Source organism: Heterodontus francisci, chromosome 6, assembly GCF_036365525.1.
Source record: "Heterodontus francisci isolate sHetFra1 chromosome 6, sHetFra1.hap1, whole genome shotgun sequence".
NCBI classification, from domain to species: Eukaryota; Metazoa; Chordata; class Chondrichthyes; order Heterodontiformes; family Heterodontidae; genus Heterodontus; species Heterodontus francisci.
Window position 1 is genome coordinate 66259905 of NC_090376.1, and position 26937 is coordinate 66286841.

General features: G+C 42.9%; 1 protein-coding gene across 1 annotated transcript in view; it reads right to left on the reverse strand.

The window, feature by feature from the left end:
* Positions 1-21557, reverse strand: part of LOC137371359 (PC3-like endoprotease variant B) — a 906432-nt gene extending 884875 nt beyond the window's left edge. The window contains exon 1 of the mRNA XM_068033824.1: positions 21498-21557. The gene's annotated coding sequence lies outside the window, so the exon portion shown is untranslated. The remainder of the gene's footprint in view (positions 1-21497) is intronic.
* Positions 21558-26937: the final 5380 nt, after the last annotated feature.

Below are 26937 nucleotides of genomic sequence, written 5' to 3' on the forward strand. Positions count from 1 at the left end.
CAGTGGCCGGCACTCCGCGCCATTGGATCTTCGACCCGAGATCCAATGCGGGACACTGGTGGGGAGGGGGGGAGGAGGTAAGTATTTCAGTGTGGGAGGGAGGAGTGGGGTCAAGCTTACCTGATTGGTCGAGGGGGTGATGGGAAGGGGTAAATGTAAAAGTTTCTGAACTTTGTGGCAGGGTGGGGTGGGGTAGGTCAGGTAGTGAAGGTAAGTATTTTGTGGGGGAGAGGGCAGGAAGGACATATAAGGCTATTGGGGGGGGGGGGGTGGGAAGGGGCTGGAACGACTTTTAAAATCATTTTTAACATTTTTAAATGTACTGCTTCTTTAAAAATTTAAATTGCCATTTAGGGCTTGAAGCCCTTTAAAAATGGCACCAACGCCTGCGCAGTGGCACCGGATGCCATTGCCGGGGACAGATCGCCCACCCCCTCCAAGTCTTCGGGGAGGGGGTGTGCGGTCTGCCCCAGCGATGCAAATGAGCTGCTGCGTATCATATCGCGGTGACTCCCCGGTGTAAGGCCCGCACATGCGGGCTGACATCTTTGACCGAGATTGGCGGCGAGCCGGTAAGATTCAGCCTTTTGTCTAGGTGTTGCAGTTGCAGAATGACAATGGCTTCTAGTCACATAACTACATCCTGGTACTTAGCTCATTAGTATACTGAGTTCTTAAAGGGACATCACTCTTAAGGTGATCATACAACAATTGCCATTAAGTATTCATTGCTGTATTTAAGATTGTTGTGCCACTGTAGTTTTATTGGTCTGAATTTTAATAGCGTGCCACAAATCGCAGTAGTGTGCTTTGAAGTTTGCATTCCGCTCGCGTGGAGAGGCTGCTGATGAGCTCCCACGATATTTCGTGCCGGGGCTCATTTAAATTGAGGGGACGGAGTTGCGCCCCCGATGAGGTAAAAGGGGTGGCCATTCCTTCCCCAGCAACGGTGTCTGGCACCACCACACAGGCGCCAGCGCCATTTTAAAAGGGCTTCAAGTCCTGACAGATCATTTGAATGTTTAAAGGGAAAATTACCTTTAATCTAAATAAAAACAGTAAAGTTCACATCAAAGACCCTCTTCCAGCCCCCAATCATCAGACAATAATTTTTTTCCCTCTCCCCAACCCCACCCCCACCCCTGAAAAACATTTTTGCTGGTCCTGACCTTTTACCCCCAAACTTTATGATTTTTGACCTTCAACCCCTTCCCATCATCCACTCAGCCAATGGAATCAGTTTTCTGTGTCCCCCCCCACCCAACCTAAAAATTACACTTCGCCCCCCCTCCCCACCAGTGTCTCGCTTCGGTTCCCAAATGGGGATCCGAAGGCGCAGTCAGAATATTGGCATGGAACAGCCGCCCGGTCCAGATAAGTTCATTAACATGCATTTGAATTAAGTTTATCATGCAAATGAAGGCTCCATCGCCATGCGGCGGGGCGGGGGGGGGGGGCGCACCGAGGCCTCGCCATCACCTGTAAAATGTGGAGGGGCCTTCTTCGCGTCAGGGATCGAGGCAGGCGTCTCCTGGAAGAATTTTCTGCCCACCACCACCCCCCCCACGACCCCGACATCAGAGAGCTAGTAAAAATCAGCCCATTAATACAGATGAAAATGTGTTTATCACCAAAAATAAGCGTTTTCAGTAAGAGTGTCAATCCTACACTGGTGAGTACCTGATTAAAAATCACTAAAAATGACTATTAAAAACTATATTGAACCATTTACAAGTTTCATTAGTGTACACTAGTTTTTTTTTGTAAATTAAATATTTTTTGATATGAAAAGGCTGCGTACTAGTGCCTGTGTACCTAGAAAAATTAACGCAATTTGAAGAGCCTTCCCGAACCAGTGCAATTGGCAGAATTTTGTGAAGTTAACCTAGTAGCATGGCCAGTTTTCTGGGCACAGCCTGAGTCATGAGAATTAAATCCTAAACCAACGTAAAAGAAATTACAATATGGCAACCAATCATTCAGCCCAACCAGTCAGTTTTTGGTTTAGCCTCCCATGATTTTGCCCAATTCCCATATCCCTTATTCTTCTTTCCTTTAAGCACCTACCTAATGTATTCTTAAATGTTGACATGGTCTCTGCTTCAATCATTAATTCCCCAGCCTCATAACTCTGTGTGAGAAATAGTTGTTCCTGCTCTCTGTCCTAATTCTTTTATATTTAGTGATGCAGTAATTGCAGTATCTAGAGTTTTGGAAGGCATTCAATGACGTGTCACACTGGAGGCTTCTGAAGAAGATGGAAATCCATTGAATTAAGTAGAAAGAGGCAGTATGGATACAAAACTGACCGAGTGACATGAAGGAAATGCTGGTGTTGGATGGATATTTTTCAGGCTGGGAGGTAGTTTGCAATGCTGTTCCCCAAACATCAGTTTGGGTCTATTGCTCTTTTCAATTTTTATAAAAGACTGAGAGTCGGGTGTAAGGAGCATCATTATAAAATTTGCAGATGGTATGAAACTTGGCAAAGTAGTAGATCAGGATGAGGATAGTTATAAGCTTCAGGATTTCATTGACAAGATATTGCTCTAGGATGGTGAAATGGGCAGAACCATGGCAGATGGAGTTCAATGTGGAGAAATGTGAAGTGATACACATTGGAGGACTAATATGGAAAGACATCATGCTATAAATGACACAATTTTGAAAAGTGCAGATGAGCAGAGAGACCATGTCCATGTACACAAATCCTTAAAGGTGGCAGGGAAAGTTGCTACGGTGGTTATAGGTTACTTGGGTTTATAAATAGAAGAATAGAATATAAAAGCAAAGGGATCATGTTCGAATTTTGTATCACTGGTTGGACCATAGCTGGACTATTGTCACCAATTTGAAGCACCATACTTCAGGAAAAATGTAAATATCTTAGAAAGAAGACAGAGGAAGTTTACAAGGATGTTACCAGAGATGAGGGACTTCAGTTCTGAGGAAAGGCTGGAAAATTTAAGACTGTTCTCCTTTGAACAGACAAGGTTAAGAAGTGGCCTAATAGAGGTTCTGAAGATGATGAGAGGCTTTATAGAATAGATATAGAAAAATTATTCCCTCCGGCGCGTGGGCCAATAATGAGAGATCATAGATTCAAAATCATTGACAAAAGATCTCGAGGAGAAATGAGATGAAATGTTTTCATTCCCATAGTAGTCAGGATCTGGAATGTTCTACCTGAAAAGGTGGTGGAAGCTGATTCCATAAATAATTTTAGAAAGGAGTTGGACAGGTGTTTGAGGATGAGGAACTTACAGATTTACAGAAAAGAAGGGGATGTGAGTCTAAGTGTGACTGCTCTTTTAAAGAACCAACACAGACATGATGGGCTGAATGGCCTCCTTCTGTGCTGTAGGTTTCTATATTTCTATGATTCAATCTTAGATCAATGCACCTTGCAGTAGGTCCCTCAATCAGTGGTAACAGACTCATCCCAATTTTAACTTAACCCACCTGCAGGAATGGGATGGGTTTGAATTGGACACCCTTTTTACTCCAAACTCCATTTAGTCCATATGCTCATATGGAACATTAAAATTGATCAGGGTGTAAAATGGCCATCTGATCTGAACCCTGTCATTTCCACTGGACTGGTTAGATTAAAATCCATACTTCTGTTTCTATCTATCTGCTTTGTTCCTTAACAAATGTAAATTTCCCAACCAAATCACCTCATATGTCCTTTGTTCCAATATCAAATAGACAATAAGGCTGGTGTAGGAAAACGACATTTGTCCAAGAGAAGCTGCTTTTCTGATGTTGGTGTTGAGATGCGTTATCAGGGCTGAATAGAGGGTTTTGTTCTGAAGTTATCGCTAACATATTGAAATTGAAATACCTTATAGGTGGTGTTTGAATGTTTTAAGATGCTTTAAAAATTCAATGTATCTCAGAATTATTTCCTCTGAGCATTTTTAGTGGGAGAGCAAATGTGGGAGAAAGGGAGCCTAATCTTGTCTCTGTATTTGAAAAAAACAGGTTTAGGGAACAGGGTAAACACTTGACCTAAGCACTTACAAGTAGGTACAGTAGGGGGTGATGCAATGCCAAATATAGAAGAGAAATTAAGTCAGTCTGGAAGGCAGAGCAAATATAGACCTATTAAGGCACAAGTGAACAATGCAAGGCTGGATTGCATCTATTTTAATGCAAGGAGTCTTACAAGTAAGGCAGATGAATTGAGGGCATTGATTAACACAAGGGAATATGATATTGTTGCTATCACGGAGACATGGTTGAGGGAAGGGCAGGACTGGCAGCTCAATATTACAGGATATAGAATCTTATGGCGTGGGGGTGGGGTGGGGGGGTAGGGTGTAAAAGAGGAGGTGGCATTGCACTGTTGATCAAGGAGTCAATTACTGCAGTAAGGAGGGATGATATCTTAGAAGGTTCCTCAAATGAGGCCATATGGGTCGGACTTAAAAACAAAAAGGGGGTAATCACTTTGCTGGGAGTGTACGACAGGCCTCCAAATAGTCGGAGAGATAGAGGAGCAGATATGTAGGCAAATCTCAGAGAGGTGTAAAAATAATAGGGTAATAATAGTAGGGGATTTCAACTTCCCCAATATTAACTGGGATAGTTTTATGCAAAAGGCTTAAAGGGGGCAAAATTCTTAAAGTGCATACAGGAGAGCTTTTTGAGCCAGCACATAGAAAGTCCTACGAGAGGAGGGGCAGTACTGGATCTAATCCTAGGGAATGAAGCCGGATAAGTGGTAGAAGTGTCAGTGGGGGAGCATTTCAGGGTTAGTGAACATAACTCTAAGATTTAAGGTAGTTATGGAAAAGGACATAGATGGACTGAAAATAAATGTACTGAATTGGGGGAAGGCCGATTTCAATATGATAAAACAGGATCTGGCCAAAGTGGACTGGGAGCAGCTACTTGTAGGAAAGTCTACATCATCCAGTGGGAGTCATTCAAAAAGGAAATAGTAGGAGTTCAAGGCCAACATGTTCCCATAAAAGTGAAGGGTAGGACCAAAAGGTCCAAGGAACCCTGGATGTCAAGGGATATAGAGGATTGGATAAGGGGAAAAAAAAGAGGCTTATGGCAGATTCAGGGGGCTGAAAACAGTGGAGGCCTGAGAGGAGGATAGAAAATGTAGGAGGGTACTTAAAAAAAGTAATTAGGAGAGCGAAAAGGTGGCATGAAAAAGCACTGGTGGGCAAGATAAAGGAAAATCTCAAGGCGTTTTATAAGTATATTAAGGGCAAGAGGATAACCAGGGAAAGAGTAGGGCCCATTGGGGACCAAAGTGGCAATCTGTGCGTGGAGCCGGAGGATGTAGTCGAAGTTGTAAATGATTACTTTTCATTTGTGTTCACTATGGAGAAGGACAATGTAGTTGTAGAGATCAGGGAGGGGGATTGTGATATACTCGAACAAATTAGCATTGAAAGGGAGGAGGTATTAGCAGTTTTAATGGGCTCAAAAGTGGATAAATCCCCAGGCCCAGATGAGATGTATCCCAGGCTGTTATGTGAAGCAAGGGAGGATATAGCAGGGGCTCTCATGCAAATTTTCATATCCTCTCTGGCCACAGGAGAGGTGCCAGAGGACTGGAGGACTGTGAATGTGGTACTATTATTCAAGAAGGGTAACAGGGATAAACCAGATAATTACAGGCTGGTGAGTCTAACATTAGTGGTAGGGAAACTATTGGAAAAAATTCTGAGGGACAGGATTAATCTCCACTTGGAGAGGCAGGGATTGATCAAGGATAATCAGCATAGCTTTGTGAGGGGGAGATCGTGTCTAACAAACTTGATCGAATTTTTTGAGGAGGTGACTAGGTGTGTAGATGAGGGTAAAGCCGTTGATGTAGTCTACATGGACTTCAGTAAGGCTTTTGTTAAGGTTCCTCATGGGAGATTGGTTAAGAAGGTAAGAGCCCATGGGATCCAGGACAATTTTCAAATTGGATCCAAAACTGGCTTAGTGGCAGGAGGCAGAGGGTGATGGTCGAGAGTTGTTTTTGCGATTGGAAGCCTGTGACCAGTGATGTACCACAGGGATCAGCGCTGGGACCCTTGCAGTTTGTAGTGTACATTAATGATTTAGATGTGAATATAGGGGGTACGACCAGTAAGTTCATAGATGGAAACATAGAAAATAGGAGCAGGAGTAACCCATTCAGCCCTTCAAGCCTGCTGCGCCATTCATGATGATTATGGCTGATCATCCAGCTCAGTAACCTGTTCCCGCTTTACCCCCATATCCTTTGATCCCTTTCGCCCCAAGAGCTATATCTAACTCCTTCTTGAAAACATACAATATTTTGGCCTCAACTGCTTTCTGTGATAGCAAATTCCACAAGCTCACCACTCTCTGGGTGAAGAAATTTCTCCTTATCTTAGTCCTGAAAGGTTTACCCTGTATCCTGAGACTATGACCCCTGGTTCTAGACTCCTCACCATCGGGAACATCCTTCCTGCATCTACCCTGTCAAGTCCAGTTAGAATTTTATAGGCTTCTGAGATTCCCCCTCACTCTTCCGAACTCCAGCGAATATAATCCTAACCGACTCAATCTCTCCTCATATGTCAGTCCTGCCATCCCAGGAATCAGTCTGGTAAACCTTCGCTGCATTCCCTCTATAGTAAGAACATCCTTCCTCAGATAAGGCGACCAAAACTGTACACAATATTCGAGGTGTGGCCTCACCTAGGCCCTGTATAATTACAGCAAGACATCCCTGCTCCTGTGCTCGAATCCTCTCGCTATGAAGGCCAACAAACCATTGGCCTTTTTTACCGCCTGTTGGGCCTGCATGCTTACCTTCAGCGACTGGTGTATGAGAACACCCAGGTCTCGCTGCATATTCCCCTCTCTGTTTATAGCCGTTCAGATAATAATCTGCCTTCCTGTTTTTGCTACCAAAGTGGATAACCTCACATTTATGCATGTTATACTGCATCTGCCATGCATTTGCCCACTCACTCAACTTGTCCAAATCACCCTGAAGCCTCTCTGTATCCTCCTCACAACTCACCCTCCCACCCAGTTTTGTGTCCTCTGCAAATTTGGAGATATTACATTTAGTTCCCTCAGCTAAATCATTAATATATATTGTGAATAGCTGGGTTCCGAGCACCGATCCTTGTGGTACCCAACTAGTCACTGCCTGCCATTCGGAAAAAGACACATTTATTCCTATTCTTTGTTTCCGCCAACCAATTTTCTATTCATTGCAATACACTACCCCCAATCCCACGCGCTTTAATTTTACATGCTAATCTCTTATGTGGGACTTTGTCGAAAGCCTTCTGAAAGTCCAAATAAACCACATCCACTGGCTCCCTCTTGTCAACTCTACTAGTTACATCCTCGAAGAATTCTAGTAGATTTGTCAAGCATGATTTCCCTTTTGTAAATCCATGCTAACTCTGCCAGATTCTACCACTGTTCTCCAAGTGCCCTGCTATAAAATCTTTGATAATGGACTCTAGAATTTTCCCCACTACTGACATCAGGCTGACTGGTCTATAATTCCCTGCTTTCTCTCTACCTCCCTTTTTATTTTGAGATACAGCACTGAAACAGGCCCTTTGGCCCACTGAGTCAGTGCTGACCGAAAACCACCCATTTATACTAACCCTACATTAATCCCATATTCCCTACCACATCCCCACCATTCTTCTACCACCTACCTACAAAAGTGGCAATTTACAAAGGCCAATTTACCTATCACCTGCAAGTCTTTGGCTGTGGGAGGAAACCGGAGAACCCGGCGAAAACCCACGTGGTCACAGGGAGAACTTGCAAACTCCGCACCGGCAGTACCCAGAATCGAACCCGGGTCCCTGGAGCTGTGAGGCTGCGGTGCTAACCACTGCGCCACTAATAGTGGAGATACATTGGCTACCCTCCAATCTGTAGGAACTGTTCCAGAGTCTATAGAATCTTGAAAGATGACCACCAATGCATCCACTATTTCTAGGGCCACTTCCTTAAGTACTCTGGGATGTAGATTATCAGTTCCTGGGGATTTATTGGCCTTCAATCCCATCAATTTCCCCAACACCATTTCTCTACTTATACTGATTTCCTTCTCTTCCTCCTTCTCACTAAACCCTGTGTTCCCCAACATTTCTGGTATGTTATTTGTCTCCTCCTATGTGAAGACAGAACCAAAGTATGCATTTATTTGGTCAGCCATTTCTTTGTTCCCCATAATAAATTCCCCTGTTTCTGACTGTAAGGGACCTACATTTATCTTCACCGATCTTTTTCTCTTCCCATATCTATAGAAACTTTTACAGTCAGTTTTTATGTTTCCTGCAAGCTTACTCATGTAGTCTATTTTCCCCTTCTTAATCAATCCGTTGGTCCTCCTTTGCTGAATTCTAAACTGCTCCCTATCCTCAGATCTGTTGTTTTTTCTGGAGAATTTGTAAGCCTCTTCCTTGGATCTAATGCTATCTCTAATTTCCCTTGTAAGCCATGGTTTGGCTACCTTTCCCGTGTTACTTTAGCACCAGACAGGAATAAACAATTGCTGCAGTTCATCCATGTGCTCTTTGAATGTTTGCCATTGCCTATCCACCGTCAACCCTTTAAGTAATCCCAATCCATCATAGCCAACTCCTGCCTCATACCATTGCAGTTTCCTTTATTAAGATTCAGGACCCTAGTCTTAGAATCAAATCCATCACTCTCCATCTTGATGAAGAATTCTATCATATTATGGTCACTCATCCCCAAGGGGTCTCGCACAATGAGATTGTCAATTATTCCTCTCCCATTACACAATACCCAGTCTGGGATGGCCTGTTCTCCAGTTGGTTCCTCAACGTATTAGTCCAGAAAACCATCCCGTATACACTCCATGAATTCCTCCTCTACGGTATTGTGACTAATTTGATTTGCCTCATCTATATGCAGATTAAAATCACCCATAATTACAGATGTTCCTTTATCGCATGCATCTCTAATTTCCTGTTTAATGCCACTCCCAACATCACCACTACAGTTTGGGTGTCTATATACAACCCCCACTAATGTTTTTTGCCCCTTAGTGTTTCTCAGCTCTACTCATACAGATTCCATATCGTCAGAGCTAATATCCTTCCTCACTATTGTATTAATTTCCACTTTAACCAGCAATGCAACTCCACCACCTTTTACTTTTTGTCTGTCCTTCCTAAATACTGAATACCCTGGATGTTCATTTCCCATCCCTGGTCACCCTGCAGCCATGTCTCCATAATCCTGACTATATCATACCCGTTTACATATATTTGCGTGATTAATTCATCCACTTTATTGCGAATGCTCCGCGCGTCAAGGCACAAAGCCTTAAGACTTGTCTTTTTAACATTACCTGCCCCCTTCCCACTATTTTTCACCGTGGCTCTGTTTGATTCTGGCCTTGATTTCTCTGCCTATCACTTTTCTTATTCCCCTTACTGTCTTTTGTTCCTGTCCTTGGTCCTCCCCTCCTCTGACTCCTTGCAAAAGTTCCCATCCCCCTGCCATTTTAGTTTAAACCCTCCCCAACCACTCTAGAAAATGACACGAAAATTGGTAGTGTCATAAATAGTGAGGAGGAAAGCCTTAGATTATAGGACGATATTGATGGGCTGGTAAGATGGGCAGAGCAGTGGCAAATGGAATTTAATCCTGATAAGTGTGAGGTGATGCATTTTGGGAAGACTAATAAGATAAGGGTGGTAGGACCGTAGGAAGTACAGAGGGTCAGAGGGACCTTGGTGTACTTGTCCATAGATCACAGAAGGCAGCTGCACAGACAGATAAGGTGGTTAGGAAGGCATATGGGATACTTGCTTTTCTGAGCCGGGGCATAGAATATAAGAACAGGGAGGTTATGATGGAGCTGTTTAAAATGCTAGTTCGGCTACAGCTGGAGAACTGTGTACCGTTCTGGTCACCACACTATAGGAAGAATGTGATTGCACTGGAGAGGGTGCAGAGGAGATTCACCAGGATGTTGCCTGGGCTGGAGCATTTCAGCTATGAAGAGAGACTGGATAGGCTATGGTTGTTTTCCTTGGAGCAGAGAAGGCTGAGGGGGGACCTGATTGAGGTATACAAAATTGAGGGGCATAGATAGGGTAGATAGGAAGAAACTTTTTCCCTTAATGGAGGGGTCAATAACTGGGGGCATAGATTTAAGGTAAGGAGCAGGAGGTTTAGAGGGGATTTGAGGAAAAATGTTTTCATCCAGAGGGTGGTTGGAATCTGGAACACACTGCCTGAAGGGATGGTAGAGGCAGGAACCCTCACAACATTTAAGAAGTATTTAGATGAGCACTTGAAACGCCATAGCATACAAGGCTATGGGCCAAGTGCTGGAAAATGGGATTAGAAAAGATAGGTGCTTGATGGCCAGCACAGACACGATGGGCCGAAGGGCCTGTTTTGTGCTGTATAACTCTATGAACACGTCGTGTTGTGCTATGTTTTTAAGTCTTCTTTAAATGACAACTGCACGCTTTATATTTGGATTCAACACAAACACTATTTATTGTTTTGTTTATCTAGGTTGCATGATTTTAGGTACAGGTCTTTTCCTCACTGGTATGTGTCAGCCCTTTGTAAAGCCATGTGCTGAGTATGTGTCTCAAAATTATGTCTCCTCCTTCTAGATGCCTGATGATGCCATCAGTTGCATCAGTGGCCTGATCTCTTAAAGGTATGGTTTCTTCAAGATGAAGTCACCACTGCATTACTAAACATTATGGTACTGGAAACAAAAGGCGTGAAATTGGTCTACACCAGCAGCACAAAATCTGCTCGTAGTGAATCGGAGCCAGTTATACACGAGAAACAAATGGGGCCGTAGTGAAAAATAAAGCTAAGATGACTAACAACGTTAAAAAGACAAGTCTAAAGGCAACGTGTCTTAATGTGTGGAGTATTCGCAATAAAGTAGATGAATTAACAGCGCAAACAGATATAAATGGTTGATTTAGTAATGATTACGGAGACATGGCTGCAAGGTGACAAAGGATGGGAACTGAACATCCAGGGGTATTCAGTATTTAGGAAGGACAGGCAAAAGGGGAAAGGAGGAGGTGTAGCATTGCTAGTAAAGGAGGAAATCAATGCAATTGTGAGGAAGGATATTGGCTCAGAAAATCATGATGTGGAATCTATATGGATGGAGCTAAGAAACACCGAGGGGCAGAAAACGTTGGTGGGGGTTGTCTATAGGACCCCAAACAATAGTGGAGATGCAAGGGATGGCATTAAACAGGAAATTAGAGATGCATGCAATAAGGGTAAAACTGTAATTATGGGTGACTTTAATCTACATACAGATTGGTCAAACCAAATCAGTAATAATACTGTGGAGGAGGATTTCCTGGAATGTGTACTTGACGGTTTTTTAGACCAATACGTTGAGGAACCAACTGGAGAATAGGCTATCCTAGACTGGGTATTGTGCAATGAGACAGGATTAATTAACAATCTTGGTGTGCGGGGTCCCTTGGGGAGGAGCAACCATAACATGATAGAATTCTTCATTAAGATGGAGAGTGAAGTAGTTGAATCCGAAACTAGGGTCCTGAATCTAAATAAAGGAAACTATGAAGTTATGAGGCACGGGTTGGCCATGGTAGATTGGGGAACTTTACTAAAAAGGTTGAGGGTGGATAGACAATGGATAATATTTAAAGAACGTGTGCATGAATTACAACAATTATTCATTCCTGTCTGGCACAAAAATAAAACTGGAAAGGTGGTTCAACCATGGCTTACAAAAGAAATTAGGGATAATATTAGATCCAAAGATGAGGCATGTAAAATTGCTAGAAAAAGCAGCAAGTCTGAGGATTGAGAGCCGTTTAGAATTCAGCAAAGGAGGACAAAGAGGTTGATTAAGCGGGGGGAAATAGAATATGAGAGTTAACTTGCGGGGAATATAAAAACTGACTGTAAAAGCTTCTTTAAATGTGAAGAGAAAAAGATTAGTGAAGACAAATGTAGGTCCCTTACAGTCAGAAACAGGGGAAATTATAATGGGGAACAAAGAAATGGCAGAACAATTAAACACATACTTTGGTTCTGTCTTCACAAAGGAGGACACAAAGAACTCCCAGAAATGTTAGGGAACCAAGGGTCTAATGAGAGGGAGGAGCTGAAGGAAATCAGTATTAGTAAAAACATAGTGCTAAGGAAACTAATGAAGTTAAAGGCTGATAAATCCCCAGGGCCTGATAATCTACATCCCAGAGTACTAAAGGAAGTGGCCCTGGAAATAGTGGATGCATTGATGTTCATCTTCCAAAATTCTATAGACTCTGGAGCAGGTGCAGCTGTGAGGAGGATCCAAAGAGGCTCCAATGTGATTTGGACAAGTTGAGTGAGTGGGCAAATGCATGGCAGATGCAATATAATGTGGATAAATGTGAGGTTATCCACTTTGGTTGTAAAAATAGAAAGGAAGATTATTATCTAAATGGTAATAGATTGGGAAAGGGGGAGGTGCAATGAGACCTGGGTGTCCTTGTTCACCAGTCACTGAAAGCAAGCATTCAGGTACAGCAAGCAGTTAGGAAGGCAAATAGTATAAAAACAAGAAATGCTGGAAATACTCAGCAGGTCTGGCAGCATCTGTGGAGAGAGAAACAGAGTTAACGTTTCGGGTCAGTGACCCTTCTTTGTTTTTTGTTTTTATTTCAGATTTCCAGCATCCGCAGTATTTTGCTTTTATTTTAAGGCAATTGGTATGTTGGCCTTCATTGCAAGAGGATTTGAGTACAGGAGCAAGGACATCTTACTGCAGTTATACAGGGGCTTGATGATACCACATCTGGAGTACTGTGTGCAGTTTTGATCTCCTTATCTGAGGAAGGATGTTCATGCCATGGAGGGAGTGCAAAGAAGATTTACTAGGCTGATTCCTGGGATGGCAGGATTGACGTATGAGGAGAGATTGTATTGACTAGGCCTATATTCACTGGAGTTTAGAAGAATGAGATCTCATAGAAACCTACAAAATTCTAACAGGACTAGACAGGCTAGATGCAGGGAGGATGTTCCCGATGGCTGGGGAGTCCAGAACTAGTCCATTTAGAACAGAGATGAGGAAACATTTCTTCACTCAGAGGGTGGTGAACCTGTGGAATTCTCGACTGCAGAAGGCAGTAGAGGCCAAATCATTAAATATATTCAAGAAGGAGATAGATATATTTCTTAATGGCAAAGGGATCAAGGGATATGGGGATAAAGCGGGAACAGGGTACTGAATTAGATTATCAGTCATGACATGGTGGAGCAGGCCCGAAGGGCCGAATGGCCTACTCCTGCTCCTGTTTTCTATGTTTCTATGTTTTATTTTCCGTTGACTGAGAAAATATTGCCACGATTTTTAGTTTCAAGCCAAATAAACGTAACAGTGGGTGGGATTTTTATTGGACTACGAGGGCAGGAACTGGGGCAGGCAGTTGCTTGAACCCACCATTCTGGTTGGTGTGCTGGTTTCCCTATGCGAAACTAACAAGTTCGAATTTTAAAAGGCTGTGCCAAAAGCTGGAGGAGCCAAGCTGCCCAGTGTCAGTAAATGGCCAATTAAACGAAAGAGCTTGTTGTCAGCTCGTTAAGGGCCAATTTTGAATTTTCGTTTGGAGGCACAGGATCCACGCATGAACCATGAAAGGGAGGAGGAGGCACAATAAGGTGGGAAGCCTCTCAGAATGGTGGGACAGCAGCAAGAGGCTCCATTAAAGAGGGGAGTTTCAAAAAATCCCTAATTCACAGGCAACAAGTTGTGCAGAGTCAGTAGAATTATCTGCTCCTCCTGGACCCAAAGGAAAGTAAACAACAGTTCAAAAATGTTCCTTTTGGGAATCTTCTAGCTTCTGAGCCTCTTCCTTCTAGGTGGATTCACAACTGCTTTCCTACTCAGGCCCACAGTTAAAATAGCAATTGGGCCCTGATCTGCATATTTAAAGAAGGACCTCACAAGTTTCTCAGCTGCTGAGAAGGACAGGTTAAAATCAGAGCTTGAGGGATCTGTGTGTGATGACGTAGGAGTCTCATGGGCGCATCTAACTACCTGCCCACCTGGTTTCCGCCAAGCAGCCAGCGTTAAAATTGCCACTTGCCTTTCTGAAAATTCTTTTGCGCCTCCTTATCTCGAGAGACAATGGGTAAGTGCCTGGAGGTGGTCAGTGGTTTGTGAAGCAATGCCTGGAGTGGCTATAAAGGCCAATTCTAGAGTGACAGGCTCTTCCACAGGTGCTGCAGAGAAATTTGTTTGTCGGAGCTGTTGCACAGTTGGCTCTCCCCTTGCACCTCTGTCTTTTTTCCTGCCAACTACGAAGTCTCTTCGACTCGCCACATTTTAGCCCTGTCTTTATGGCTGCCCGCCAGCTCTGGCGAACGCTGGCAACTGACTCCCACGACTTGTGATCAATGTCACAGGATTTCATGTCGCGTTTGCAGACGTCTTTATAGCGGAGACATGGACGGCCGGTGGGTCTGATACCAGTGGCGAGCTCGCTGTACAATGTGTCTTTGGGGATCCTGCCATCTTCCACGTGGCTCACATGGCCAAGCCATCTCAAGCGCCGCTGACTCAGTAGTGTGTACAAGCTGGGGATGTTGGCCACGTCGAGGACTTCTGTGTTGGAGATACGGTCCTGCCACCTGATGCCAAGTATTCTCCGGAGGCAGCTAAGATGGAATGAATTGAGACGTCGCTCTTGGCTGACATACGTTGTCCAGGCCTCGCTGCCATAGAGCAAGGTACTGAGGACACAGGCCTGATACACTTGGACTTTTGTGTTCCGTGTCAGTGCGCCATTTTCCCACACTCTCTTGGCCAGTCTGGACATAGCAGTGGAAGCCTTACCCATGCGCTTGTTGATTTCTGCATCTAGAGACAGGTTACTGGTGATAGTTGAGCCTAGGTAGGTGAGCTCTTGAACCACTTCCGGAGCGTGGTCGCCAATATTGATGGATGGAGCATTTCTGACGTCCTGCCCCATGATGTTCGTTTTCTTGAGGCTGATGGTTAGGCCAAATTCATTGCAGGCAGCCGCAAACCTGTCGATGAGACTCTGCAGGCACTCTTCAGTGTGAGATGTTAAAGCAGCATCGTCAGCAAAGAGGAGTTCCCTGATGAGGACTTTCCGTACTTTGGACTTCGCTCTTTGACGGGCAAGGTTGAACAACCTGCCCCCTGATCTTGTGTGGAGGAAAATTCCTTCTTCAGAGGACTTGAACGCACGTGAAAGCAGCAGGGAGAAGAAAATCCCAAAAAGTGTGGGTGTGAGAACACAGCCCTGTTTCACACCACTCAGGATAGGAAAGGGCTCTGATGAGGAGCCACCATGTTGAATTGTGCCTTTCATGTTGTCATGGAATGAGGTGATGATACTTAGTAGCTTTGGTGGACATCCGATCTTTTCTAGTAGTCTGAAGAGACCACGTCTGCTGACGAGGTCAAAGGCTTTGGTGAGATCAATGAAAGCAATGTAGAGGGGCATCTGTTGTTCACGACCACTCCCTGGTGTGCAGCAAGGTTAGACTCAGACCAAAGAAGTTGCATCATTCCAAGCAGAAGGGCCACCCGCGCATCAACACGAGCAGAATTTCTCACCCACAGCTGTTACAAAAATTTCTAAATTCACTTGTAACAGCCCTTCAAAACACTCCCACAGGGGATGCTGAGACCAAGTGGGCCCACATCAGAGACGCCATCTGAGTCAGCTTTAACCACCTACGGCAAAAGTGCGAAGAGAAATGCAGACTGGTTTCAATCTCATAATGAAGAGCTGGAACCTGTCATAGCCGCTAAGCGCATTGCACTGTTGAACTACAAGAAAGCCCCCAGAGATTTAACATCCGCAGTACTTAAAGCAGCCAGAAGCACTGCACAAAGAACAGCTAGGCGCTGCGCAAACGACTACTGGCAACACCTATGCAGTCATATTCAGCTGGCCTCAGACACCGAAAACATCAGAGGAATGTATGATGGCATGAAGAGAGCTGTTGGGCCAACCATCAAGAAGATCGCCCCCCTCAAATCTAAATCAGGGGACATAATCACTGACCAACACAAACAAATGGACCGCTGGGTTGAGCAATACCTAGAACTGTACTCCAGGGAGAATGCTGTCACTGAGACTGCCCTCAATGCAGCCCAGCCTCTACCAGTCATGGATGAGCTGGACATACAGCCAACCAAATCGGAACTCAGTGATGCCATTGATTCTCTAGCCAGCGGAAAAGCCCCTGGGAAGGACAGCATTACCCCTGAAATAATCAAGAGTGCCAAGCCTGCTATACTCTCAGCACTACATGAACTGCTATGCCTGTGCTGGGACGAGGGAGCAGTACCCTAGGACATGCGCGATGCCAATATCATCACCCTCTATAAAAATAAAGGTGACCGCGGTGACTGCAACAACTACCGTGGAATCTCCCTGCTCAGTGGGGAAAGTCTTTGCTCGAGTCGCTCTGAACAGGCTCCAGAAGCTGGCCGAGCGCGTCTACCCTGAGGCACACTGTGGCTTTCGTGCAGAGAGATCGACCGTTGACATGCTGTTCTCCCTTCGTCAGATACAGGAGAAATGCCGTGAACAACATTCTGAAAATTACAGCATAAAATTCCACTATAAACACAGCGATAATCAAAGATATTACCCTGGGCTAAAAAAAAGTCAGTCAGAATGTTCCTGTTCCTCATTGCTATTCAGTGACACGTAGTGAAAAGTAGACGTGTGTGGACCGGATTGGCACAGCTCAAAGTTTTTTATGATACTCAAAGTTTTATAGCCTGTCATGATGACTGCTTTTAAGAATGGCAACTTGCAGGAAGTACCAGAAACCTCTCAATGCCTTTGGAGCTATTTCCTGGTATGAGTCAGTACTGTCAGCTTGGGAAGATTGAGGGAAAGATTGTTTTTGAAAAAAAAAAATTATGGGCTGGCTTCTGCAATAATAGGAATAACTCATGCAAAGGACACAGAAGCAAAACTGAGTTTATGAATGTCAGTGACTTACAACAATTAACAAATGCAATCCCATCGGCTGACAATACAGCAATGATATTTCATTGGGAAAGAATGCATATTTTCATATTTCATTGCGCCTAATTTGAGCCAATCAACTATATCTAAAGGGCTATAAATGCAAGATAATTTTGAGTAGTTTTAGTAGCAAAATTGATGACTTGTATTAATCAAGGCAAGTAACCTATTTTAAACAATTTGTAATTAAGGTGCGCAAACTACTCAGCTAATTTTCCACACCTATATTTACGTTATCAATGCTACACAATGTGACAGAAATGAAAATTAATCATAAATTCTAAGTGAGTTACCTGTATATCTACAATACACCATAGTCTTCTTGATCTTTTACATCTGGCCATCAAACCTTTCATCCAAATGAATTCCCTCCCCTCCCTCCGAAACTAGCCATGCCCAATTCTAAAATGCAAGCATCTTCCAGTTGTACTAGTTTCGGACATTTCTCAACATATGACCAGACTTCAGTCATTTTTCCTGCATCCTTGAAATGTAATTTTGTAGCATCAGTTTAAGTCACATAAAAGATTGAAAAACTGCTCCGATTGCCAGTTCTTCAGCATGTCGGCCAAGAGTTTCCACCCTGGGGGCGCAACTCGCATTCAAAATGTGCTTGTTTGCAGAAGTGGTTTTCTTTGCTCAGGTTTCTGCTTAAACTCATTTGCATTAGTCGAATGTAAAATCTGCCATGAACTCGATCAAATGGGTAATGTCTTAGCATGATATTTTAAACATTTAGCATTAAAAAAATACTTGTTATGTTTAAGAGTGATAAATTGATGCCATTTTATTTATGCAGCTGAAAATGGATTTATCACAAAAATAAACAATTTTGTGTTGAGTTCACCACCTGTGAGTAACCCAATTTTAAATGGCTGAAAATGACTTTAAAAAACTATACAGAATCATTTAATAGTCACACTGATGTACAGTAGTCAGTTAGTAAGTAAATTAGAAAAATATTAAAAGATTTTAATACATGCATATTAGTTTCATTGGGCCTAAAAAGTAGTTTAATTTTAAGAGCCTTCTTGAAGGCCAGCAAATGGATGCATTTAGTGAAAACTTAGTGGTGATTAGTTCAATCTGGGGCATGGCCAGATTTGTGGGTGGGGCCAGCTTCCTACACGATGATTTTTAAACAAGCGCCAAAAGATCACAGAAACTTAATTTGCGCTGAATGTAATTTGTGCTTGGAATTCCTTGATTTTCTTTTGTGCTGGTTCGGATGATTCCAGCAAATTCTACCAAAAAAGCCAGTGCAGCATTAGTTCGCTGTGCCAAATGTTCATGAATGATGGGGAAATGAGTTGAAACTTATCATTTTAAGACTCAAGGAAGAAATATCCCGAGGTGGCTTCGGCATTTCCATGGTTCCAATTATTTGTTGATTTATGCCCATATTAAGTTAGATCATATTCTAATGAGATTGGATGTCTTGTTTTTCAATTTACATCTGCCAAATGGCTACAGCTTTGTTTTGTCGAATGGCACCCAGTATGTCCCTGACAAATGTATTCAGTTCTGTCAAACTTTGAAGTTTAAATGTTATCATTATCATCTGCGACTGGAAATTTGTGAATAAAAGAGTGCATAATTTTTTACCATTCGTTTCTCAGCTGAAAAGGAAGTAAATAACCAACAATATAACTTCATACATGTCAGAAAATCAAATAGTAGAACCAAACAAACACTCCCATAAGTGGCAACAAACCCTTTCTTTGCATCAATATTGGGAGTTGTTAAGCAGTAAGTAATTACTTTGATATGTGTCTCTATACCTAATAATTAGAATCAGGTTTCATTCACTAAAATTCCTAATTCAGAGGAAAAATCTGCTTTTTTTCAAAATATAAACACTTGGAAAACTATTTCTCTCAAGATTGTAATCAGAAACTTTCACTAGGAATGCCTTCAAAACTTTAAATAGAAACAAAAATACTTTTTATTGATTTGAATGAATTTTATAATTAATTTTATGATTAATTCTCAGGGTGTGGACATTGCTGGCAAGGTAAAATTTATTGCCCATCTCCAGTTCCCTTGTGAAGATGGTGGTAGGCCTTCTTCTTGAACCACTGCAGTCTTGGTAGTAAAGGCAGTCCCAAATGCCGTTAGGAAGGGAGTTACAGGATTTTGATTCAACGATGATGATGGAACAGTGACGTGTCCAAGTCAGGATGGTTTGTGACTTGGAAGGGGACTTGGAGGTGGTGGTGTTCCCATGCACCTGATTGACCAGGTGGATTTGTCCCACTTCTTGTGGACAGGATATATCTGGGCAATTTTCTTACCCATGTTTAACCCAAAGACATGAGACTTCATTAGATCCAATGCAGAACACTGAGGGCACTCCCTCCCAACTGCATTGCACAGTACATACACCTCTGCCAGAGGAACAGAACATAAACAGGATTGGTAATGAAGGTATATGGGAGTTTGGCCAATTGTTATGATGATGTGAGGATGAATATACAAGCTGTTGTTTGATTAGTCTATCGGAGAGTTCTCCAAACATTGGCACCACCCCCAGAAGTTAGCGAGGAGGACTTAGCAAAATTAAATGAGCTAGGTGTGCTATTGATATGTCCTCATTCACAGCTGAGTGGTCTGTCCAATTTTGTTCTTGTTATTCCTTGTACAACTGAGTGACTTGATTGCCACTTCAGAGGGCAGTTAAGAGTTAATCATGTTGGTGTGGAACTGGAGTCACATATAGGCCAATTGGGTACAGGACACTGGCAAATTAGTTGTAGTTTTTAACCACAATCTGACATCTTCATGGTCAGTTTTACTGATACCAGCTTTTTATTTACGGATATTTAAAACTGAATTCATATTCTGAAACTACTATGGTGAGATTTAAATTCTCTGGATTATTAGCGCAGACCTCTGGAAATATTAGTCCAGCAAAAGGACCTCTACACTACCAAACCTACACCTATCTTCCTGAGGTTTACCTGTAGTCATTCAAGATGTAAGAATGAGATTCAAGGAAAGGCTGTCAAAAACAAAATGATGCGCCAAATTAAATATTTTTTCTTCATATTTGAAACATTCAATAAATGAACGCATATTGAAATGCAACTAAGGTGAGGCAGCATAAAGGTGCCATTGACCGATAGAGGGAGCTCCAACAAGGTCCTCGGTAGGTACACTCAGTAGCAAAGAAGGCAGATATCCTTAATTGGAAGTTGGTTTGAATAATTGGGAAATTGATGTACTAACAGTATCTTTCATATATGGTCATGAGTTTCTTTGCACATTTTTCATTACTGGTATTTGAAATATCTATAATAATCAATCAGATTTACTAATCCTTATGATCTGGAAATGACTGCAGCTGATTAGAGGAATAACTCATGTCTTTGTGCACAGCCCTGTCCTTTACTAACTGGTTGGAGTGAGACCGGAATCATTTTCTATATTGCAGCATTCTAAACACTTCCTGTTTCAGCTAGTTTCAACAAGGTATTTATGCTAATTAAAGTACATTGGCAGAGCCACATTCAAACAGCTTGTTACTCCGAAAAATAAAGTAGCAGAGTTTTCTGAACCAGTTCATCCTGTCAAGTTCCATTTCTTTCTACTGCTTAGTAGTTGCATTGCAACAACAAAACATTTGTTTAAATAAGGAACTGAATGAGTCATAATTTCCAGGTAGGAGAGTGAGATTGAGACACAAATCTTCATACCATAATTCTGGTAATATGATGTAGCAAAACACACTAATTGACACCAGTATTTTATTGTCATTGAGGATGTAGTTCTTTCATAATTAACTTCTTTTAAGTGTATCTTCTCTTTTTGGTCTCCTCCCAACATCTACCATCTCTGATCAAAAAACAATCAGATGGCCTTAAGGCAAGGAACGAGTTTTGCTGGCAGTTGAAGTTTGTACAAACACAAGTTAACACATCTGTTTTGTTTCCCTCCTCAAGGGAGGTGGGACAGGAATTCTCTCTTCAATTTTCCACCTCTTTCTTTCTTGGGAAGTGCTTTGCCTCCACTTAGTATTACCCCACAGCCAAGTTGGGTAGTTCAGCATGTGGAAGATCATTCTACCACTGAGTCTGACATCCTATACTACAATATGATGCAACTATTTCGAACATATCCAAATCCAAGCAACTAGACTTGGAGATTTAATCAAAAGCTTACACTGAAGTAAAACAGCTAAACAGTGGGGCATGTGACTTCCTTCCAACACGAAATGCTGGTAGCAGGTATTAACTTGAGTTACTATAGTTACCTTTTTTAAAAATTGATAACGTATGTTCTATGACAAGATCAAAAAGCAATTAGTCCCATGTAACCATCATCAGAAGCAGAAATAATAGTAATTCCTAAGAACTTTTTAGCAACTATGTATAAATCACGTTTAATATTTACTTCCACAAATAACATTTAAAAGAGAGCTTTTTCCTTATAAAAGTAAATACTTCCAGTGATGGATATTGAAAATTATTTTTCTACCTTTGATGAATAATTCTCAAGTGTCCAGAAGGCAGAAGCTTGTTAAAGGAGGTTGAAAGAAACTTGATCCACAATCACGAGGGTGAGATTCTTACAGACTACGTTGCACAGCTGGTTTATTCTTTTAATGTAGCACCCGCCCACTTTTGCTATAATCAGTCTATAAATTGGCAAGGACTGCTTTGCAAGTGGGAAAAAAAAGGTTGATTCAAATCAGTCTGTAAATAGATGATGAATGCTGCCATGACATTAGCTACTGTTCGATACTGTGAGTCACAGTTACCTGTCACCAGTGCAGCACATCAACTTCTCACTCACTTCAATAAAATGATTAACTCTCAGGATGTGCAAAAGAACTCTTTAACTAAAAATGGTCTAAGAAAATAACAAGGCTGAATATACAAGACAGTAAATACAATCATCCAAATGTACTTCCTTTTATACACACTCCCCATCAGTAGCATGAAGTCATTTAAAAAAAAATCTTTCATGGGATATGGGTGTTGCTGGCAAAGCCAGCATTTCAGCATTTGTTGCCCATCCCTACTTGACAACTGAGTGTCTTGCTAGGTCATTTCAGAGGGCAGTTAAGAGTCAACGACATTGCTGTGGAGTTACATGTAGGCCAGACCAGGTAAAGACAGCAGATTTCCTTCTCTAAAGGGACATTAGTGAACCAGATGGGTTTTTATGACAATCAGTGATAGTTTCATAGCATGAATACTGATAATTGGCTTTTAATTCCAGATTTTTATTAATTAATTGAATTTAAATTCCACCAGCTGCCATAGTGGGATTTGAACCTGTGCGCACATAATTTATTCTGGAGGAATTAATTTTGCAATAAAAGTGCTGAATTATAAGCTGATTGTTGAAGTGTGTATTGAATATAAAATGTTATAAGGCTGGATATCAAGCATGCACCTAACGGCCAAATTTTGCAATCCCATTATAAGGGGGCTTGAATAGACAATGCCAAGTACTAAGTTAGCCAAAAGTGCACTGAGCTAACTGCCAGTAATTTTCTGTAAGCCTATTTGAAAAAAAGCATGCACTTTGGCCTTGCAGTTGAAGGTAACCTATGTGGGAAATTTAGTCAGCAGTTCAAATTCAAAGGAATGTGGCCAGTTAAAGACAGGTAGCTGCAGATCGGGGCAAATGTTACACAGGTTCAACATAGACTTTAAATATTGTCAGCCCTTATTAACATTGTGCAGGGGGAGGGAGAAAGAGATAAGGAAGTGCCAGGTAAAAATGAAGTGAAGGGAAACCCAATGTACAAAATGGAGTCTGGACAAGTGACAGAGTGGCTCAGTCTATGACCTGTTTGATGACCAGCAGGGGAATGTGGTCAGAAAATTGAGAGTTGCCCTGCTTGGCAACTGTAAGGCAGCAGTGCACCATGGCCTTGATGAACTGATGGCCAGGAACTACATTCTGTATAGATCCTAAGAACAGAAGCTGGAGAAGACAGAATTCTTTACGAAATGTGACAAGGCAAAACTGCGAGATAAAAGACCTGTAATTACCTGTAAACATTTACTGCTTGCATGTAACAAGCTCTCAAAAACTGTACAGCTCTTTCATTTTATGCATATTGTCATACTAGGCCCCCAACTGCCAAGAATGGGGAACATGAATTTTGTCATGAACATTGATTTTTAACTGTTACTGGAGTAAAGAAAGGACTTGTTAAACAGATCAGTCGTGGCAGGAAAGACATTTGCATACTAACAAACAATGTTTGGAAGGGCAAAGCAGCTTTTCCCTGACACATTCAACCCACAATGGACTTTTGATCACTAGACGTTGAAGGTGGGGTGCTCGCATTCCAGGTGGACTGCTAAGATGGCTGAATACACAAATGGACATGGGCAAACCAGCTAGTCACATGACTAACCTGCCAGGCAACTTGAGTTTTTTGAATTTGTACCAACAGTTTGGGCAGGAAAGTCTGTTTGCTCCTGGACTGAGAAGATCTCGCTCTTGCCTGCTCCCATCTCTCTTTCTCACAAGCCTCTGAATCCACTGAAGACACATGAACCTCAAGAGAGAAAAGTCTCCGACAGCAAACAAAGTTTAAGAATACTGGGCCCCAACGAAAAGCACGATCTACCTACAATCAAAGACTCTACAGTGAGCTCGAAGAACTGTAACAACAACTCTTCAGATATTGCCTCAAACTTTTCCACTTTATTTCTCTTCTGCTCTTTTCTGTCTCTATTTGCATGTGTGTGTCGCGTATGCATGCTAGATTGGGCGCATGGTGTATCTGTAGGTGTTAACAGAATTAGCGTTTAAGTTTAATAAATTTAAACTTTATTTCTTTAAATCTGAGAAAGCCTGTTTGTGCTGGTTTCTTTGCCTTATAATTGGAAAGCAGTGAACAAGGATTCACCAAGGGGAAGCTAAAAACACAATGTGTTTAAAATTAAACCCTGTTACAATATGACCAGGTGAAGGCTGAGAGGGAACCCTAGACCTCTTTTGCTCCTGGTCATAACAGTATCCATATTTCAGCAGGGCACAACATTCATTGTGCAGTGTACAATTGAAACCTTTCCCACAAGTACATCTTCCAAGAACTTCAAATATTAAATTACTGCAACCGCACCTAACTGCATAATGCAAGGTCACTTATTGACTCACAAATTGGCCTGAAAATTGGATACATCTGCCAATGTGCATGTCTTCCTTCAACTTTCAACTTAAGACTACTTTTCTGCTTGTACGACAACATGTCACAAAGTTTAAGGAACGGGCCTACACTGGAGAAAGATTCATCAATCACATACCCTGGACATTGTTGTATGTCAAACATTTTGCTGCTGGTGGCTTAACCTTTACTGAATTGGTAAGAGCCATCCTGTTGCAGAAGTTATCTGTTTGTGTACATCCAGGCTTGGTTATAGGATTGCCAACAGTCTGGTGTTCGTTGAAATCAAGAAAAAAGAAAGACTTGCATTTATATCGCACCTTTCACAACCTCAGGAAGTCCAAAAGCAAGGTTCCACAAACAGTAATGTGATCATGTCCAGATAATCTCTTTTTGTGATGTTGGCTGAGGGATAAATATTGACCAGAACATTGGGTTAATGGTACTGCTCTAATTCAAAATAATGCCATAGGATCTTTTATGTCCACCTGAGAGGGCAGTTTTAATGGCTTATCTGAAAGATAGTACCACTGACCATGCAGAACTCCCTCACTACTGCACTAGATTTGTTGCTCAAGTCTCTGGAGTGGGCCATGAGCTCAAAACCTTTTGACTCACTGAGCTATGACTAATACTGTCTGGGTCAGTATAGAGGGGAACTAGAGTAACAGGGCTGAATTTTCGGCCCATTCGAGGTCGGGAATGGAGGAGGTGGGGGGTAGGGGACTCAAAAATATTGGCACCGGACAGCGTGTCAGTTTTAAGAAGCTGTTCCAATGTCGACAATATTCATCAGGGCAGGACAGCCAACCCGTCCGCCTCCCGATTGAAGCCAATTAAAGTACGTAATCTCGTGAAGAGCTTGTTAGATTGGGAGGTTTGAATATTTAAGGGGGCGTACAGGTTTCAGGAGCTGTCTGTTGCTGTTCAGCTGAAGGGAGGCAGGTACAGAGTGGGGAGCCAGTAATGACTGCTCCAGGGAATTACCTCTGCCCCATAAGAGAATCAGTGGGGCAAAGGGGACTCTGCATTTGCACAGGAAGTGCCCTTGGCACTGTGGAGGGGAGAGTGGGCAGTCAGCGCTTGGGTAGTAAAGAGAGGCATTACCCCCTACTGCCCCGGCATTGCGGGAGCTGAAGAGCAGGACGCAAGGTTGCCATTCACAACAGGGGAAGCCACCTGTTCAAAAGGAAGGCTGCAGTATGACTGTCAGATTTGGGGCTCAGTGGCGATGAAGGTGAGCACCATCCGGAGAAAGGGTGAACCCCACGCAACATGTGGGCACAGGAGAGGAAAGAAAAGCAGTAAGGCAATGGTGGCCATACCCTCACCACAGGATCTACCACCAAAGACAGAGCTACCTGGAGAGATGATCAAGACCCAATGCTGCAGGAGACTGCAATTCTCCAGGCACATGGTCACAGAAATGCGTGCCCTCTTCACTGAGGACTTCACACCTCACAGCACTGCACGCCATGCTCGGCCAGTAGCTGTCGTACGTCACTGGGGCCTTTAATTTCTTCACCTCTAGCTCCTTCCAAGGATCAGCTGCGGACCTTGGTGGCATTACAAACGGCAGCACACCATTGCATCTTACAAGTCACAGGTGCCCTCTTTTCCAGAGTTGGAGAGTATATCCATTTCATGACAGAAGTGGCCTCACAGAAACAGGGGGCATTGGGTTTTGCCACCATCACTTGATTCCCCCAAGTGCAGGGCATCATCGATTGCATCCATGTAGCCATCAAGGCACCCAGTGACTGCCCACTCAGATTCATCAACAGGAAGGGCTTTCACTCCTTTAACATTCAACTAGTCTGCGACAACTACTAGTGTTTCCTCCATGTGTGCGTTGATTTTCCAGGCAGCTGCCATGGCTCCTTCATCCTCTGCTAGTACATGCTGCTTTAGATCTTCATCCATCCCCCAAAGTCCATGGATGGATTCTAGGGGACAAGGGCTATCCCTTGAACACATGAGAGGGTGCGGAGGACGTTTACCAGACTGGTTCCAGGGATGGGGGATTTTAGTTACACGATTAGATTGGAAAAGCTGAGGTTATTCTCCTCAGAGCAAAGGAGATTGAGGGGAGATGTGATAGATGCGTACAAGATTATGAAGGCTTAGATAAGTTGGACAAGGAAAAACTGTTCCCATTAATTGATTGTACAAGACTAGGGGACACAGATTGAAGATTTTGGGCAAGAGATGCAGGGGGAATATAAGGAAGAACTTTTTTATGTAGTGAGTGATAACCTAGTACTTGCTGTCCACAAGGATGGTGGAAATGGAGACAATCAATTACTTCAAAAGGAAATTGGATGGCTACTTGAAGGAAATAAACTTGCAGGGCTGTGGGGATTGAGTGGGGGAGTGGGAGTGACTGAATAGCTCCATGGAGAACTGGCATGGACTCATTGGGCTGAATGGCCTCCTTCTGTGCTGTAAATGACTCTATGGCTACGCACCTCTCTACGGGAGCCCCAGACAGAGGCACAGAGGTGATACATTCAATGTCACCTGCTCTGTAGGACAACCATTGAGCATGCTATCAGTCCTCTGAAGATGCACTTCCGCTGCCTGGACTGGTCGGGTGGCACCCTACCATACGCTTCAGCAGGGGTCTCGGTCATTGTGGTGGTCTGCTGTGCTTTCCATTACATGGTTCTCCAGAGAGGTGTGGACCTTGAGGACGGTGAGGCCCTGGAAAGAGATAGCTCATCGGGGGAGGAGGAGGAGTAGGAGATGAGAAAAGATGGAGATGACGCTGAAAAGAGGGGCCCC